Genomic DNA, 11,740 nt, shown 5'->3' with positions numbered 1-11,740 from the left:
CAAACCTGCTTTTATCATACGTGCCATATCTTAGGCACCCTCAGCCCTTATTTCTGCATCTGTGAAATGAGTGTGTAGTACCTGCTCATCATGGTGATCCTACTGGTGATCCTGTCATGCTCCAGTAAAGTGCCTGGCCAATAATAGGTGGGTTGACAATTAATAAAAGCTACTTTTGAAAATAAATATTAACCATGCATGCAATTGATACAAACTTTCAATTTCCTTTAAAATGTGTTATTCCCTTTTCAGCCCAGGTGGCAGAAAAAGTGTTCAGAAGTCATGGTATCTACTTGCTTCCCTCATCCCCCACATTCCCCGCCCCCATATCTCAGGGACTCCATTTGGAAGACCCTTAGTGTGACCCAAGTGTGGGGCTGCAAGAGTGAATTGTTGGGGCAGAAGGAGACCAGGATGTGGTGGTTCTCTCTCTGAGGAGCCTGTGCTCTCTGGGCTCCACTTTGCAGGGAACAAACTAAGGGCAGGGGTCTGCCTACCTCTGAGGACCTTCAACTTGGAGCACCTGCTTTTTATTATTTTGTTTTACTTTATTGTTTAGAAAAACAAACACTTCTCACCATAAATCGACTCCACCGTTTTTCCCACCTCCCAGCCCAGCCCCCCACACACCCCCGCCCTGCCACCTCTGGTAACCTCACTTTGGTTTTCAATGTCCACTAGTTTATTATTGTTTTGTTATGTCCATTTATCCACTTGGTTTCCCTATATTGCACAAATGGGTGAGATCACCCCATATTTGCCTTTATCTTTCTAACTAATTTCAGTTTGCATAATCCCTTCAAGTTCCTTACATTTTGCTGCAGATTGTAAATCTTCATCTTTAGAGCTGAATGGTATACCACATCTTTATCCAATCATCAGTGTGCACTTAGTTGCTTTCATATCTTAGCAATTGTAAATAACATTATGATGAACACTGTGGTGCATAGAATTCTTCTAGCTGATGATTTCATATTCTTCAGATGGGTATCAGTGGGATTGCTCAATCATATGGCAGTTCTATTTTCAATTTTTATTTTTTCAGGAAGACCCATACCAATTTCCAAAATGACAACAACAATTTATATCCCCACCAACAGTATATAATGGTTCCTCTTTTTCCACATCCTTACCAATATTTGTCGTTAGCAGTCCTTTTGATGCAAGTTAGGTACAAAAGTATGAGTTGATATCTCATTATAGTTTTGATTTGCATTCCCTAATAAGAATTGATACTGAACATTTCATATGTCTGTTGGCCATTTGCATATTCTCTCTGGGAAAGTGTTTATTTAGATCTACTGCCCATTTTTTAATTGTGTTGTTTGTGTTTTTTTTTTTTATTGTTGTTAAATTGAATGAGTTTTTTTTGTATCGTGGATATTAACCCCTTATTGGATGTGTGATATACAGATATCTTCTCTGACTCAGTAGGCTATCTTTTTAGTCTACTGATTCTTTCACTATCCAAAAACTTTTTAATTTGATGTCATTCCAATTTGATTATTTTTGCTTTCATTTCCCTTTGCCATTGGGGTAGAGTCTCCAGAGATTCCTCTATCACTAATGTCATGGAACATATCCATTATATGGACATGGCTCCTTTGTCATAAATTAGGTGTCACTATGTATATGGATTTGTTCCTGGACTCTTGATTCTGTTCCACTCATCCAGATGTCTATTTTTATTCTAATATCATATTGTTTTAATTACTGTTGCTTAATAATATAGTTTAAATTCGGGTACCATGATGCCTGTATTTTTCTTCTTTTTTTCTGAAAATTGCTTTAGCTATTCATGAAGTAGGCCTTGGACTCTGTGCATGTGTGTGTGTGTGTGTATGTGGTATAGTGGGGTGCATGTGTTTGTGGTATGTGTGTTGTATGGTATGTTATATGTATGTTTGTGTTTATATCAATGATGTGGAATGTGTATGATATGCGTGTGTATATGTGCTATGTGTGTCTGCTCTATGTGTGGTGTGTATACATATATATGTGGTATGTGTTGTATATATGAGGCTGCAAGTGATGTGTGTATGAGTGTGTGTGTGTATATGTGTGCACGTGCTTGTGTGCATGTGATGTTTTTAGCTTTGTGAAGAAGGGCATTTCCTGAGTTGCTTAACTTGGATCTGTATATGGCAGTCAGTCTTTCAGCCTTGCTTAAGTGCTTTAGCCCTTGGCACCTGTGCCTTTTTGATCTTAGATCAGCATCTTGGAGAGACCTAAGACATTGCTCCAAGATGGGAAAATGCCAACAGCATTCCTTGCTTTAAAGCAGACCAGCCTTTCCTGAGTTCCACAATGAGAAACTCCACCTTTTTCCTGACCCAAGTGTTTACTCCATTTTCTCCAAGTGTTCAGTGACTTCAGTCGAGCTGTCTCCATTTCAACCTCTTTACAGCTGCAGAGCACTGGTGTCCAAGTCTGTGACTTGCCCAGCTTTCCCTGCTCCCAGACAATCCATTGTGCAGACTGAGGCAGTGCCTGCAGATGAATTTGGCCTTCTTTCCTGTCTGATGTCCCAAAAGTTCTCCATATTAAGCAGATCTGTCTGTGAGCACTAGCCTTTTGTGAATGATTTATCCTTAGAGTGTATTTTGCAATGTGGGAGGGCTCTACAGCCAAACAGCAAGAATATTCAGATTCATATTTTCTCTAGGCAGGGCAAGCACGCCAATATTGTAAGTTTACTATCAATACTAAGGGGTTTGTGGTTAGAAACTCACAGCAATAAGCTTCTTTTTTCTTTCTCCTTTGATGCCTTTGCCCCACAGTTACTTTCAAGGTAGGAAAGTAGATTGCATATAGGTTTGGAGGGAAGACTCCAGAACTAAATGCCAGTTTTGATGAGTTCTCTCTCTGCTCCTCTATTAGTGTCAAGCCATATGCTTTCTGTCTCCCAACTGGTGGCCTGCCTGTGAGCCTCCAGCTGGAAGCACCTTCTTAGGGCCAGATTTTGGCATCAACTGGGCCTCAGCCTCATTCCATTCCTGCTGGCAGCAGGGAGGAGTGGCTGTGCTCGCTATAAGGCAGCCTATGCCAAACTGTGAAATGGGAGGGGTGCAATGCTTTTTCGGTCCTCTAGCCTTCCCTGCCCCTCTCCTGCATCTCCCCCTTGCCTCTCTCCTCTCTAACACCTCACATGGATTGTCTTAAAAACAAAGAGTGAATGGGAGAAACCTGGCTGGTTTTGAAAGAAGCTGTCAAGAAAGTATTTAAAATGGAATATAATCAGTTGTATTTGGGGAAAAGGTCTTACTGGTTTGAACTGAAATTTCCTTGCTGCCTAAGGTTTCAAGATGAGCCAGGTGGAGCCATGGAGCCTTGGTGCTGCGGCAGTGTGGACTCGGGAGATGCAGTTACTCAAATGCTGAGGAGAATCTCATTACAGCACATTTTGCCTTTTCATTTACTCTTCCAACAAATTAAACTCTGGGGTTGCAGTGAGGTTCTCAGGTGTTTCTACTCTATCCGAGTATATTGTGTGTCCTATTGCTGCACTTTGGGTTTCTTGGTTTACAGTGATGCAAAATTGACCTGGTGTGAGGTTTCCTGACTCATTCAGGCTCACCTGAGGACACACGCTTGTCCTTACCGCTTCTGCTCCCTCACAAAATGGCGCAGAAGGTTGTAATAGAGGGAGGGCTGCTGGGAAGGTGAGTCCCATGGCTCCTGTCACCCTTGGGGGCTGCCTGTGACAGTGTCTCCTGCTCTCAAGTCCTGATCACCAATGCTCATTGTGTGGCTGGTGTGGCTTTTGACAGGAACAGTCCTAGCTAATATATTCTGAGCACTTAGCACCTTAAACACATTGTACACACAGTTTGTGTGTACTTTCTCATTTAATCTTCAAACAATCCCATGATCTAGGCATTATTATCCTCATTTTTCAGATGAGGGAACGGAAGCTCAGAGAGGTTAAGTATCTTGGCAAAAGTCACACAGACAGACAGTGGTGAGCTGGAACTTGAGCTTGAGCCAGAACCAGAATATTCTATTACCTCCTTTGACAAAACCCCAAAGCAAGACTAATTTGGGAAGAATGGAATTGACAGGGCCGGGCCCAGCCCTCAGCTTGCCTTCAAGGAGATAGGAAGGCATATTGGGCAAGGATTCTTTTTTGGGATGCTGATTCATATCCAATAGCTGGGCTTCAGGGGACCCATGAAACTTCCGCTGAAACTCTGTACAAGATGTGGGTATGTGTGATGTGTTTTGTTTTTTTTTTTTTTTAAGAAAGGATTCATAATTTTGGAGCTTCTTTTTTTTTTAATAGAGGCATCTTTATGGAACTCTTCTGCACTGTTGGTGGGAGTGCAAACTGGTCCAACCACTATGGAGAGCTGTGTGGAGATTTCTGGACCTACTAAACATAGAGCTTCCATATGATCCAGCAATTCCACTCCTAGGTATTTACCCAAAGGACACAGAAACATCAATTCCAAAGAGCACCTGCACCCCTATGTTTATAGCAGCACTGTTTACAATAGCTAAGCTTTGGAAACAACCCAAATGCCCAAAAGTAGATGACTGGATCAAGAAGATGTGGTACATATATACCATGGAATATTACTCAGCATTCAAAAAAGATAAACACATGCAATTTGCAGCAACATGGATGGCGCTGGAAGGGATCATGCTCAGCGAAATAAGCCAAAAAGAAAAAGAAAAATACCGGATGGTCTCACTCATAGCAGGAATCTAGAAAACTTAAATAAGGGACCAGGAAAATGAATATAAGAAAGTGAAAATCAAAATCAACAAAAAACTATGAACCAGAGACACTTTTTGGGGGGTGGGGGGCGGGAGGGGAAGAATTGGGGTCAGAATGGGGCGTTTGCAATTGTATGGGGGAATATAAAAATAAAATTTAAGATTAAAAAAAAAAATAGAGGCATCTTTATTTATTTATTTGTTTGTTTGTTTGTTTATACATGCACTGGGCACAGGCAGAAGCGTGGGAGGGTGAGAGAATTCACCAGAGACAGAGCGGGGAGCAGAGCAGGCAGAAGGACCGAAGTACACTGCTGAGGGGAGCAGCGGGTGGCAGGAGAGGTCTGCGCACCATGTGGGACCCTCCTCCCGTGGTCGGGGAGCAGCTGGGGATCGAACCGGCGCCACAGAGGCCTCAGGCAGCTTCGCAACCCAGCACTCAACCGCTGCGCCACCGGGGAGGCCCAATTTTGGAGCTTCTGAAAGGCTTGGTGCTCCCTAAAATGTTAAGAACCCCTAACATGGTGACATAGAATCACATCAATTTACCTCCATGTCTCCCCCTCTTCTAGACTTTCTTTTCCCCTCCCCGTTCCTGCCATTACCTCATTTTGTTAAATCACTAGTAATCTAATCCAGGGCTTATATGATGGCGACATGAAGTGAATGAAGACCCTGACTCTCAGAGTGAGCAGACCTACCAGCCACCACTTTCCATCTGACGTGCTGCTAATACTCAGTGGATCCTCGATCACCAATGAGTGGTGACATGGAGCACAGACCCTGAGGGGTAGTGGAGGAGTCTTGCCAGCCTGCTTAAAGGGGACTTACAAAAGGGTGTGAGAGTCCGGTGTTACTAGTGTGACTAGCAGGTGGACCCCTATGGCAGCTGAGTCTGGGTTCCCTGTCTCCCTCTGCTGGACTCTCCCTGGAAACTTCACTTGGAATCATAGGTGGTCTTGCCCACCCTTAGGGCAGTGTCTTGAACTCTAGGAGTCCTCCAATAAGAAGAATGATGCTGCCCTGGTGAGCCGAGAGAAGATGGGAGAGGTAGGAATAAGACTGGGCCTTGGTCCTTCTGACTCATCATGTTCCTGAAGTGAGAACTGAAATTTGAATTCTCCCATGGAACAAACCGAAATGGTGTCACTTGAGCCAGGGTCAGGGGTACAGAGATGAGCATCCCAAATGCCAAATGTTCCTAAAGGACACGTCTTCTGAATGGAGGTAGGTCAGAAAAAGAACTCTCTGAATTATGGACACTCAAAAGCCCAATGCATCCAGGTTATTGTCACCCAATATTAGAGGGAACTTTGACAAAAACCTGGAATTCTCTTCCCCAAATCTTTGTGCTCCCAGCTATCCAGAGAGTGCTGAAACCTAACAGCAATTTTTCCATTTACCTTTGGTTGAGGAAAGCTGTTCTTAATAGTTGGCAAACAAAATCCTTTTTAATAATTTTATTTTTCTTTTCCATCCATTCCCAATCTGGAAATAGGCTTTCTTGGGTGGATTAAGGTCACCTATCATAACTCTATAAAATCACCAAAATAGGGTCATTCTGTTTGATTTGTATGGTTGTGCCTGAAACTGGAAGGGAGCTAAATTGCCCACAACATCTGGGTAACAATGAGTAAATTTATCTGAAAGTCCTTGGGTAGACTAGAATAGCAGGGGGACGGGTTTGAATTCCTAAAAATAAGAGTTTATTTTAGCCTTGAGCTGCTTTAAATCATTTTTGGAATAAGGCATGTGGCAGAAAACTAATAAAGTATTTGGACCCTCATTCCTAAGTGGAAGTGGATCCCGAGCCAGGGCTAGGAGGGGAGGGGAGCCGTGTGTCCTGGGCACAACTGCTATTGGCCTATTATACTGCTTGGATAGAAGCAGAAAGATCCCGGGGGAGAAGCTTGGTCTTGAAAGAATGACTTCCCTCAACCACAATTTTTAAAATTAATAAAGTAGAATATAGTTAAAATAAAGTACTTCTTATTCCTGCCTCTTGAAGAACTGTAAGTCAGAGATGGGAAGGGTATTGCTAACTGAGAATCACAAAAGAGAAGTAGGTTCTCCCAGAGTGTGAGCATGAGACATTCAGAAATTCCTTTCTGGACCCCAAACTCAATTCTGCCCCTCCCTGATATGCCAGTTTCAACAAGTAACCTAACCTCTGTGTGCCTCAGTTTCCTTATCTGTAATATGTGTAGCTTGCCTTATGTGGTTGCTGTGAAAATGAACGGAATTAATATATCAAGTGACTAGAGACAAAATTGGCTCAGGGTAAGAACTACATACAGTTAGTTGTGGTTATTGTTGCTGCTGCTGCTGTTATTGCAAAACTCACCTTCTTCCTTCTGTAGGATGCAGCATCTGAATCACTAGATTTTTTATGGTGCAATCCAGCTACCACTCTTTTCCCTGCCAGAATTGTACCATTTCAGGCAAAAGTCTGTTTCTGCTCCTCTTAAAGGTCTCTAAGAGAAGAGTCCACCAATTCCTCTGATCTATAACAACCCTGCTAGTCAGAATGTTTTCCTGATAAGTAAATTAACCTCTCCTCTTGAAACTAAAGTCATTTCCTCTCATTTAAGCCACTTTAAGATAGAGAAGTGCTTTTCTCCTTAAAATAACTCTCCTATATTTAAATACTCTATTAACTCCCTCTTCTGGCTTTTCTTCTCCTGAAAAGAATTAGATTCATTTAATATTTCTCTAGGGCTCATTTCTATTATCTACTTGAATTATTCTTGTTCCTACCTTCTTGTTTTCTGTTCATCACTTAAAAACCAAAGTCACAACTGAAATGAGTAAATTATGACAATTCTTCCTGATGCCATAGGCAATGGAGGGTAGCTTTATAACACTTGCCCATTTTATTCCTATTCAGTCTTGTCATACTTGTTTTCCTGGCTACAGTCACAGATAACAATGACTGATGCCCGCGCTTCAGCTGTGAGGACCCTGTCTGCCCTTCAGTATCTCACTGCTTGCTTCCACTTGTTATTTACCATTTTTGAATTTTAGGAAATTTTCAAGCCTGTTCAAAGTGCAAAACTCACATCCAAATTTGGACTCATCCTTAAATCTAATGAGCAAGGTTAGCTCCTTGAGGTAGAATTCTATATGCCAGTACTCATAATGATGCCTGTTACATGATCGATTTCCAGAATATATGATTAGATACACTTCCTAAGGAACCAGTAACAGTATGAGGTGCTAAGTCTTGTTAGGACTAAGGTAGCCCCTAAGATAACCTTCCCTGATCGGTTTCCTCTCTCTCATATCCCACAGGCGCATGGCTGAAAAATGCATAGATGATGTGACTTCTCTCAAGCAGTATGTACCCACATGGTAATGTGGTTCTTAGATTTTTAACCCAAGTGCTATTTTATCTTGGAGTTGGAAACTCTTGAGAAGCCTTTGCAAAACCTCGCAAAGGGAAAACTTGATGTGCTCAGGGCATGAATGCCATTCTGATGAGCTCTTTGGAGAGATATGAAGGGGAAAATTGGAACATTGTGAAATCAAACCGATAAATACAATGTCTTACAACTCCAACTTTGGTTGGGAATTATTGGTTCGAGTCACACTTTCCACTGGATTACTGTCCATGAGTAGCATTCATCAAAGAGCAACACAGTCATTTGTTAAATATCTGTAAGTCAGATTTTTTTCCATCTAGTCCAACATGTCCCGTCCACCTCAGTCAGCTGGCCCTGCTCCCTGCTTAGTCTCATTTCAGTGGCTTTGCTAATGTTTATGCTGTCTCTCCTTTAGCGTAGGGACATCTGCTGCAGCATTTAAATCCATCCTGGGCCCTCCCTTTTCACTGTTATTATTCTCTCCTTATTCTTTGATGCAAGTTTTGTCTTCCCAGTAATGCATTCCTGGAGGTGAAGCGGGGATACACTTCTTTTCCAATCTTAGTTTCCAGCAGAGTGCAGTGCCAAAGAAAAAACTCTAGACCAGTTGTTCCCAAACCCAGCCAATTTCCAGAATCACCTGGAAGTTTTTTTAAAAAAGATCTATTGAATCGAAATCTGCAGAAATAAGACCCAAGACTCTGCTTTTAATAAAAAGTTTCAGTAGGTAAGTCTGATGGTAGGTCAAGTTTGAGAATTAGCACAGTGGGAAAGGAATTTGTATAGAGTTAGTACTTAGTTAGGTGGTAGAGTTGCTGAGACTTGGAATTGTCCCACCAAACTAAAAACTTTTCCTAAGAGTTGTTCTGTGTATCCTTACCATTGGAGCCCACGGGAACATTAGGCAGCTATGACACATCCAAACATTGGCTTTTCACTCCCTGGAGATATTTATGTTTTACTTATTTTTATATCCTGCATTATATCCACCTCCAAACTAAATACCACTGCTCTTACCAGTTAACCAGTTTTGCAAGGAGATAAATAAGGCTTTGCTTGGCAACTATAATTTTTCATCCCTATTGCTTAAAAGATGGCTCTTCCTTGGCCAACATACCACATAAACACCATTCAACTTAGTGCTTAATAATGACTTTACTGGGCCTCCCCGATGGTGCAGCGGTTGAGCGCTGGGTTGCAAAGCTGCCTGCAGCCTCTGCGGCGCTGGTTCGATCCCCGGTGGCCGGGTGAGGGTCCCACATGGCGCGCAGACCTCTCCTGCTGCCCGCTGCTCCCCTCGGCAGTGTACTTCAGTCCTTCTGCCTGCTCTGCTCCCCGCTCTGGCTCTGGTGAATTCTCTCACCCTCCTGCACTTCTGACTGTGCCCAGTGCTTGTATAAATAAATAAATAAATAAATAAATCTTTAAAAAAAAAAAAAGAAAGAAAGAAAAAGCCTTGCTCTCCCTAAATATTAAAATAATAATAATAATAATGACTTAACTCATGACATACTTGTCCATTCTCAGAAGGTACAATCCCCCAATGATACTTTCAACTCATTCATCATAATTTTCTCAGCTGTGACTATTTCAGGCTGGTGTTGGGGTGGGGTCTCCATTCATTTATTCTGGCATATGCTCAGCAGCAGTTTTCCACCTTCATATACTCACAGCCAGCTTTTCTGAGATGTTTGCCTGCAGCCTTATGGTCTGTGTCTTGGACTATCTCTTCAGCCTTTAATCTCAGGTGATGCATATGCTTTAATATGTCCACATGACAAGTTCCTCTGAATCTAGAGGTATCAAATTTCACTTTTTTTAAAAAAAAGATTTATTTTATTTATTTATGCATACAAGAACTGGGGTGTAGGCCAGAGGTGTGTGTGTGTGGGGGGGCAGTGAGAGAATTCACCAGAGAGAGAGTGGAGATCAGAACAGAAAGATTTACTGAAATACACTGCTGAGGGGAGCAGCAGGCGAGACAGGAGAGGTCTGCTGCACCATATGGGTTAGCTTCCTGACCAGGGATCGAACTCATGCTGCATTGGCTGAAGATAACTTCATAGTGCTGAGACTTGCAACACCAGGGGAGGACCTCAAATTTCACTTTTCATGTACTATCTACTTATTTTATTTTGAGTTACATGAATGTACATATATATAATCAAAATGACATGATATCAATCTTAAATAAAATCATTTATTGAGAACTTAATATGTGGAGGGCAATGTACTGGTTAGGTATTAATAAGATAGGGTCCTTGTTCTAGAGAGGACCATACTCTGATGGGAGATATAGAATAAAATTCATAAAAGTACAATTTACAATGTGAGAAATTAAATACCAAAGCCAAACGAATAACCCAGGCATTAATCATTTTTTGGCTTTGGATGAAGATTTGACCATGAAGGCTTGACCTGGCTTAAAAACTTCATGGGGAGATTACAGCAAGTGCACAATAAATGCCTGCCAAATGAATAAAGAAATGAGTGGTAAGACAACAAATGAGTGGATGATGGTAAGACAACAACTTTGACTGGGAATACAGAACATATCCAAGAGAAGAAATACCCACACATACACACACACGCTCATACGCGCACAAACATACACAATTTCCTCACCCATGAAGAAAAGCATAAGTGAGAAATCAACCTCCTTGTTAAGGTTAATCTTCGTATTATTGATGATAATCATTTATTGAGCAGTAACCAAATATTTCTTATTTTCAGTACATAGATTCAACACTTGCTCTATAAATTCATTGTTTCAGAGTATGAAAGGAGATGAGGGAGATGTCTTTCAACAATTGAGTTATATATGGTAACTATCTGATGTAGTTTGTAACCAAATAATTGATATTCCATCCTGTTCCAAAGCAGATCTGACATCAAACAATTTGCAAGGCCCAAGATAGGAAGTAAGATACAAAGAGGGTGAAGAATGGGACAGGAAAAATAAATTAAAAGAAGCTGGACTAATTGTGTCTTCTTGAAGCTGGGGTTAAAGGGAGCACAAGCTACCTAGAACTAGGAATTGAATAAGTTCATGGGAGAAGAGAAAAGGAAACTTTTGTTCTTGGTTCCAGTTTCTGAAAGAAATTTTTTCATGGAGCTATGTCTAATCCCAACCCCTTAATGAAGCACTGCTATTCCTATTTTTACTACTCATAGAACTCTCACTACCAGCTAGCCAGCTAGACTTGACATTTCATGTGAGAGGCATTGTGATAAATCCTGTACATACATTAAAAAAAATTAATCCTGTGAGTAGTCCTATAACCTGGCCCTCTTACAGGCAGCCCTTCCTCATGTGCAGCCCATCCCAAAGGCAGGCGGAAGCTCTGTGTGAGCGGGTCTTCTCCAGCCTGGGAATCAATTGCAGAGTGTGAGCAGCTGCAGCTGACAGGAAGCCTGCTCAATGGCAGATAAGAAAATTCCACTTCAGAGACAACTGCTACCTAGAGAGCAGCACAAGGAGACTCAGCGGGAGGTTTCAAGAATGAGCAAGGGAACAACCATCTTTAGTCATTGGGGATACTGGTTTAAACCAACTGCCATCTTTGTTGTATAGAAGCCATTGTGGTGTGAAGGCCAATACGCCAGAGTCAGAGAAGACATTCCAGACCTGTTCTGCCATTGTCAGCGGAGTCAATTTG

This window comes from Talpa occidentalis, unplaced genomic scaffold (assembly GCF_014898055.3).
Source record: "Talpa occidentalis isolate TD23 unplaced genomic scaffold, MPIMG_talOcc4v2.1 talOcc4.14, whole genome shotgun sequence".
In the NCBI taxonomy this organism is placed as follows: domain Eukaryota; kingdom Metazoa; phylum Chordata; class Mammalia; order Eulipotyphla; family Talpidae; genus Talpa; species Talpa occidentalis.
The sequence above is the reverse complement of the archived record's forward strand: the minus strand, read 5'-3'. Positions refer to the sequence as shown.